Source organism: Heterodontus francisci, unplaced genomic scaffold (assembly GCF_036365525.1).
Source record: "Heterodontus francisci isolate sHetFra1 unplaced genomic scaffold, sHetFra1.hap1 HAP1_SCAFFOLD_43, whole genome shotgun sequence".
NCBI lineage: Eukaryota > Metazoa > Chordata > Chondrichthyes > Heterodontiformes > Heterodontidae > Heterodontus > Heterodontus francisci.
Window position 1 is genome coordinate 2,436,837 of NW_027141852.1, and position 8,157 is coordinate 2,444,993.

General features: G+C 42.8%; 1 non-coding gene across 1 annotated transcript; it reads right to left on the reverse strand.

Moving 5' to 3' along the window:
- Positions 1 to 242: 242 nt before the first annotated feature.
- trnak-uuu (transfer RNA lysine (anticodon UUU)) lies at positions 243 to 334 on the reverse strand. Its single transcript is given in 2 exon segments — positions 243 to 278; positions 298 to 334. It is a non-coding gene; the product is annotated as a tRNA-Lys (tRNA).
- Positions 335 to 8,157: the final 7,823 nt, after the last annotated feature.

The following is an 8,157-nucleotide window of genomic DNA, read 5'->3' on the forward strand; positions in this document are numbered from 1 at the left end:
CTGCCTGCCTGTGATGTCACAGCTTACCAGATCCTCACCAAACAGCTCCTTCCACTGCACCGAAGCAAGAACCAAATCCTGCAAACTCACCCCAGCAGCTCTCTGTTTCCCTGCTCTCACTCTCCATTGTGATGTCACTCTTGCTGTGCTTCTCTCTCTCTTGCTCTGTCTCAGAGTCTGTGCTTTTGACGCATTTCTGAACTCTCTGTTCCGTCGTGTTCCTCTGTCTCTGGTCCAAAATCTGACTCTGGTGGGATTTGAACCCACAACCTTTGAATATTTTTTAAAATCATTATTTAAAAGTCCAACACGCTATCCATTGCACCACAGAGGCATACATGTGCTGAAAGACATCACCAAGGCCTTTGATCTTGTTAGCAGAGACGGATTCTTCAAACTGCGATGGAACATTGCCTGCCCTCCTGAACACTTGGGCGTCATTTCTTCTTTCCACGAGAACATGCACAGTTCCATCAGTTACAATGGAGCAACATCAGACACTTTCAAGATCAGCAGTGGGGTAAAGCAGGGCTGCGCGCTGGTGCCAACTCTCTTAGGAACAGAGGAACATCGGAGGAGGCCATTCAGCCCGTTGAGCCTGCTCTACCATTCAATTAGATCATGGCTGATTATCTACCTCAATGCCCCTTTCCCCTGCTATCCCCATATCCCTTGATGTCATGAGTATCAAGATTTCTATCAATTTCTGTCTTGAACATGCTCAATGATTGAGCTGCCACAGCTCTCTGGGGTACAGAACTCCAATGACTCACCACCGTCTGAGTGTAGAAATTCAACCCTATCTCAGTTTTAAATGGCCTACTCCTTATTCTGAGTCTATGTCCCCTGGTCTTAGACTCACCAACCAGGGCAAACATCCTGTCGACACCCACACTATCACGCCCTGTAAGAATTTTGTCAGTTTCAATGAGATCACCTCTCATTCTTCGAAAGTTTAAGGAATACAGGCCCAGTTTCCTCATGAGGCAATCCCACCATCCCAGGGATTAGTCTGCTGACCCTCTGTTTCACTCCCTCTATGGCAAGTATATCCTTCCTGAGATGAGGAAACCAAACTATTCACAATACTCCAGCGCGGTTTCACCAAGGCTCTATACAATTGCAACAAGACATCTTTACTCCTGTACTCATGACCCCTCGTGTGAAAGCCAACATACTATTTGCCTTCCTAATTGATTGCTGCACCTGCACAAGAGCTTTTAGTGTCTCAGGAACAAGGACACCCAGGTCCTTTTGGACATCAACACTTCCCGACCTCTTACCATTTAAGAAATACTCTGTCTTTCTGTTTATTCTACCAAAGTGGATAACTTCACACTTATTCACATTATATTCCATGTTCTTTCCCATTCACTGAGCTGCTCCAGGTCCCCTGGAAGCCTCTCTACATCCTCCTCACAACTCACACTTCACTGAGCTTTGTGTCATCTGCAAACTTGGAAATATTACATTTAATCCCCACATCCAAATCATTTATTTCGGTTGTTAACAGCTGTGGCTCCAACACTGATCCTTGCAGTACCCCAATAGTAACAGCCTGCCATCCTGAGAAGGACCCGTTATTCCTGCTCTCTGTTTTCGGTCTGTTAACCAATTCTCAATCCATACCAGTATATTATCCCCAATCCTACATGCTCTAACTTTGTTTACTGACCTCCTGTGTGGGACCTTACCAAAGGAAAATGCAAATACCACACATCCACAGGTTCTCCTTTATCTGTTCTACAGGTAACATCCTCAAAAAACTCAACAGTTTTTTCAAACCTGTTTTTCTTTTCATAAATCTATGTTGACTCTGCCCAATCAAATCATTATTTTCTAACTGACTACTTATCACATCCTTTATAATTGGCGTATTCTTCTCCATGCTGCTATTGTACGCTTTCTGTACTCAGATGGGCGAGTGCACCTGCACATCAGAGCTGACGACAAGCTGTTCAACTTGGCAAGACTGTGCGCCAAGACCAAAGTGGGTAAATTCCTAGTCTGTGAGTTGCTGTTTGCTGATGACGCTGTGCTGACATCCCATAATGAAGTTCACTTACAGCAGCTTGTATATCGGTTTTCCCTGGCCTGCAAGGAGTTTGGACTGACGATCAGCCTCAGGAAGATGAAAATTATGCGCCAGGATGTCGAGACTCCACCTTCCATCAACATCGACAACATCACTTTGGAGGTTGTCAACAGCTTCACATACCTTGGATCAACAATCACCAGCAATCTGTCCCTTGATACTGAAATCAGCACCAGGATTTCCAATGCTGCAGCTGTCATGTCAAAGTTGAGAATACAAGTGCAAACCGACAGCAAACTGACCATAAATACAAAGCTCCACGTGTACTCGGCTTGTGTTCTCAGCACCCTCCTTTATCGCAGAGAAGCATCAACAACTTATGCAAGCCAAGAAAAGCAGCTGAACAGCTTCCACCTCCACTGCCTCAGATGGATATTGGGCATCTCCTGGCAGGACAGAGTGCCGAATGCGGAAGTACACCAGCGTGCAGGGATCCGCAGCATGTTTGCCCTCTTGAGTCAGTGGTGGCTCTGTTGACTGGGTCAAATGAATGACGGTCACATTGCCAAATACATGCTCTATGGTGAGCTTGCTGTCAGCACGAGACCAACAGGTCAGGGAAAAAAATCAAGTCATTTGGAGAGGTTTGAGTTAATTAAGGAGAGTGGGCATGGATTTATAAATGGAAGTTCATGCTTGACAAATCTAACTGCATTTTGTGATAAACTATCTGAGAAAGTTGATGAAGGGAATGCAGTGGGTGTTGTTTATTTGATAAAGTACCACTTGCAAACTCCACACAAGCAGTACTCAGAACTAAACCTGGGTCATTGGAGTTGTGAGATTGCAGTGCTCACCACTGCACCACCTTTTGAATGTGGGTAGAATAAAAAGTGAGATTGGATGGACAGAAGCAGTCTGAAAAGATGGCTCAAACAAAAGGTGAAAACCCTGAAATGTTAACTCTGTTTCTCTCTCCACAGATGCTGCCCGAGGTGCTGAGCATTTCCTGCACTTTCTGTTTTTATTTCAGCTTTGCAGGATGTTGCTTTGATCAGAAAAAAATGGATGATCGGCTGTGGGTGCCAGTGAAATTCCACAGGAGGGAAAATAACCTTCCCCGACAGCGGCTCATTGGTTTAGGGGTATGATTCTTGCTTTGGGTGTATAAATAATTAACGTGTGTGAGTTCCTGAGTTCGAATCCTAAATGACCCTTCCTCTGTTGCTATTTTTAGTTGAAAGTCATCGATTGGTTTCAGCCTTCCAGAAAGCGGAATCGATTTCCATGCTGAGCCTGCTTGAGGGCCGGGGAACTGGGTTCAAAGAGCTTGTCGACAACATTGAAATGAACAAAATATGCAAATCGTCAAGTGGGAAAATAAAGTTGCAGCAGTAACTAAAGGCGTGCTCAGGTCTGCAAATGAAACCTGACCCAAACTTGACAGCGCCACATCCCACCTGGTCCGATTCCTTTCATTTTTTTCCCGTGCCCGAACCGACCACCAGAATGTTCAGTTAAACTTGCTTCCCTTTTTCACTTTTTCACTTGTGCAGATAAGCAACAGAAACTGTAACTGGACTTGAAAGGTTGTTTCAATGTACATTAAGATTCGAGCTACGTACCGGAGGTGATGAGCTGAAGATTGTTACCATAGAAGTTAGTGATTGTTAGGTCACTAGTTAAAGAGAAACTCATGGAGTTGTGCCCAGACAGGTTGTCCCACACTGTATTGATTAAAATATTGCCCGAAGGCTAGAAAATATCATTATACATTCCCTAGACTCCTGCTTTACAGGCTGAAATACTTGCTGCAAGTTTATCAAGAGAGCAGCTGTGATGCAGAGACCAGTAAGGTCTTGAGTGATTAATTATTATAAAATATACATTCTTATATTAAAGAGATTGTGCTCTACCTTCGATGGAATCGCTCACTGCAGACTAGTGCAGAGTGTTTCCCACCTTGACGTCCTGGCTGTCACTGGATCTTGAGTCCAGGCCTCTGGATTACTGGTTCAGTAATCTTTCAAATGTCTCCCTTGATTTAATATTTTAATCTGGTAAGTCAGATTTTACAAAAAAAAAATTAACTTATTTAAGACTGCTTCGTATTTAGCAGTGTCAAATGAATAAAGAAATTAAAATATATTCAAAATTATATATCAACTATTAAGTACTAATGCCGAGCTTTGCATATAAAACATGCCTCTTAATTTCATTAATTATCCATAAACACTGAGGCCACATTAAACTAAAAGCAGCGATTTATCAAGTCTGACACTAAATATATTCCAAATTCAGAGCATAATTCATTGTCTTTCCCCTTTAAATCTCTTAATTTGCATTACAAGCCTCCTTTGCTTTACAATCTTTATTCAATACAATATGTTTTGAGGCAGGCACAAGACGTCTTGCCAACCCCTAACGGGATGCAGTCAATTCATTTGCAAACTGTGCAATTAAAGAAAAGGTTGAAGTTGCTATTAATGCAGATTGAAGCTGTTCAAATGATTTTGTCACCAAGAATACAAAGCACGAAGGAAAACCAAAAAATAAACCAAAACATAAAAAGGTTAAATTTGTGTCAATGAAAAATAGAACTCATTAAAAACATCTTATTACACAACAGTGCAGCAACTGATTACATTGTAAATATTTCATTAAGATTAAAATGGCAAAGGCCTTCAACACCCCTAGAATCAGGAAAGGGCAAGAAAGGGCTAACTGGATAATTATGTCCCTGGGGCTGAGTTCTGCTACAATGTACACAAAAACTGTTTATTGAATAGTACACAGGAAGTTGAAATACCAAGCAGAGTCGGAAGTACACTTCAAAAGATCTGCGGTTTCCGGTGTTTCACCAACACAATTATAACACAAGGCATTTAGAGTGTTCGAGTGTGTCTGACCCAGCCCGGCCTGACCCGAGCCCGAATGATTAGATTAGATTAGAGATACAGCACTGAAACAGGCCCTTCGGCCCACCGAGTCTGTGCCGAACATCAACCACCCATTTATACTAATCCTATATTCCTACCAAACATCCCCACCTGTCCCTATATTTCCCTACCACCTACCTATACTAGTGACAATTTATAATGGCCAATTTACCTGTCAATCTGCAAGTCTGTTGGCTTGTGGGAGGAAACCGGAGCACCCGGAGAAAAACCCACGCAGACACAGGGAGAACTTGCAAACTCCACACAGGCAGTACCCGGAATCGAACCCGGGTTCCTGGAGCTGTGAGGCTGCAGTGCTAACCACTGCGCCACTGTGCCGCCCTATGCTGAACCCAAATGCTGAACCCGGAGGAGCGACCCAAACCCGACACATGTCATCGGGACCCTTCGGGTTAGGGTCAGGCAGGGAGCCATGTTCTAGCATTAACTGAGACCTAGCTCCAAAAGCAACAGTACTGTGTTCTGGTCTGGAATGGAATTCTTCTGTGTTTCCGTTTGGCTTGGATTGGAATTCTTCTGTGTTTCTGTTTGACTTGGATTTTCTTGTTTTTCACTTTGTCGATGCCTTTGAATAATTGTGGATCCTTCTTCAGGGTGTCTTCTTTCACCAGGTAGTTCTGACCTCTGATGATGTTGATCGTAATCAGCTTCAATTCGCTGATAGTTTTGGAACTGAGCAGATTTCCTTTGCTTGAGTCTATAACATGTAACTCAGTCTGACATGTGGACCCATGGGAGGATTTGAAAGCTGCCCTTGCATTGGAGCATACAGTTGCATCCATCCAAACAGAGGTAGAGTAGAAGTGACAGTTCAGTCTGTCGATCATGGGACGTTTAATCTCAGGGTTGTGAGTTTGAGTGCTATTTAGTTTTTCCCTTTTTTTAGGCTTCATTAGCAGAGATTACAAGGAGTGTTTGAAATGAAAGTCAACAACAGTATGAGCAAGTCTCACTTTCATTCGGGACTCTTAACTCTCTGCTGTGAATGATTGAACTTTATCTCATTTCATTTTCAGCTCGGGGTCAGTGCAGCTCGGTGGCACTTCTGGCTGTCTCCCACTTCACAATCCATCAGTACTGAGAAAGCAATGGGGAATATTACTCACATGTTGTGTTCTGTAACCTTTCGGAAACAATTGAATGTATGTATTTTCTTCCAAAACAAGGACACAAAGACATTAACAATGTGGGGCTGAAATAGCTCAGTTGGAGGAGTGTTAGATTGAAGATCTAAAGGCAATTTCAATTCTTTATGCGTCCCATGCTTTGGTTCTGATTTTCCAGTTGCACAATTTACTTTGAAATTATTTAACAAGCACCAGTGGATTGGATTTGAGAAACAACACAGAGTCTTTTGCAGCATAGAAGGTGGTCGTTTGGCCTATCACGTCCATGCTGGCTCTCCCCGGAGCAATCTAGTCAGTTCCACTCACCAGCTCGATCCCTTTCCTCCTGCAAGTTTCTTTCCTTCAAGTATCCATCCAATTTCCTTTTCAAATCATTGATTGTCTCTGCTTCCACCACCCACGGCATAAAAAGTTCCACCTCACCCAAGGATGTGAAATATTTATATCTTCTATATTTAGCTTATCCTCTATTTCAATGAGAAGAGACTGGCAGTCAACATGAAAGGCAACCCAAAAGTCCTTGAGCGGTATATAAGTAATAAGTGGGCAGTAAGAGGTGGAGTGGGACCATATTAAGAACAAAGACGATAGTGTTTGCTGAGAGGTGCTGGGCAATGTTAATATACTTAATGAGTACTTTGTATCAGTGATCACTAATGACGTGGAATCTGACAAACTATCAGTCGAAGCGGAGAGAGTAGAGGCAATGGATAGGATACAGATTGAGAGAGGGAGGTACTAAAAAGACTGGCTATGTTTAGGGTATGTAAATCACCAGGTCCGGATGTCTTACATCCCAGGTTGCAAAAGGAAATGCTGATGCAGATAACGGAAGGGCTTGCTATAATCTTCCCTGGAAACAGGGGAGGGGCCAGAGGATTTAACAGTGGCAAATATGGCACCCTTATTCAAGAAAGGGTGTAAGGACAGTCCGGGTAACTACAGGCCAGTTAGATTAACAGTAGTGGTGGGTAAGGTTTTAGAAACAATAAACAGGGAAAAAATCAACAGTCACTTGGAGAGGTTTGAGTTAATTAAGGAGAGCGAGCATGAATTGAGAAATGGAAGTTTCATGCTTGACTAATCTAACTGCATTTTTTGATGAACTAACAGAGCAGGTTGATGAAGGGAATGCAGTGGATGTTGTTTATATGGATTTTATGAAAGTATTTGATAAGGTATCACATAAAAGGGTGGTTAACAAAATTGAGGTTCATGGAATAGGAGGATCAGTGTCCAATTTGATAGAAAATTGGTTTATGGATAGAAAACAGTGAGTCGTAGTAAATGGTTCTTTGTCAGACTGGAGGATAGTCGACAGTGGTGCTCCCCAGGGGTAAGTGCTAGAACCACTGCTTTTTTTGCTCCAGATAAATGACTTGGATCTTGAAATATAGAGTAGAATCTCAAAATATGCAGATAACATCAAACCTGGATGAGTGGCAAACAGTGAGGATGATATGAACTGCTCGCAACAGGACAGTGATCGGCTAGCAGAATGGGCAGACGAGTGGCAGATGGAATTTAATAGTGACTGATGTGAGGTGATGTATTTTAGCAGAAGGAATAGGGAGAGGCAATAGATACGCAATGCTACAGTTGTGAAGAATGTGCAGGAGTAGAGGGACTTGGGTGCATGTCCATCAATCTTTGAAGTTGGCAGGACATATTGCGAGAGTGGTGAGCAAAGTAGATGGGATCTTGGGCTTTATAAATAGAGGCATTGAGTACAAAAGCAGGGGAATTATGCTGAAACTCATAAAGCTCTGGTTTGGCCCCAATTGGAGTGTTGCGTTCAGTTCTGCTCACCACACTTTAGAAAGAATGTGCGGATCTTTGAGAGGATGCAGAGGAGATTTACCAGAATGGTTCCAGGAATAGAGGATTATAGTTTCAAGGTTAGGCTGGAAAAGCTAGGGTTGTTCTGCCTGTATCAAAGGAGATTGAGGGGAGAATTGATAGAGGTGTATAAGGCTATGACAGTTTTAGATAAGTTGGCAAGGAAAAATTGTTCCCATTAACTATTGGTACAAGG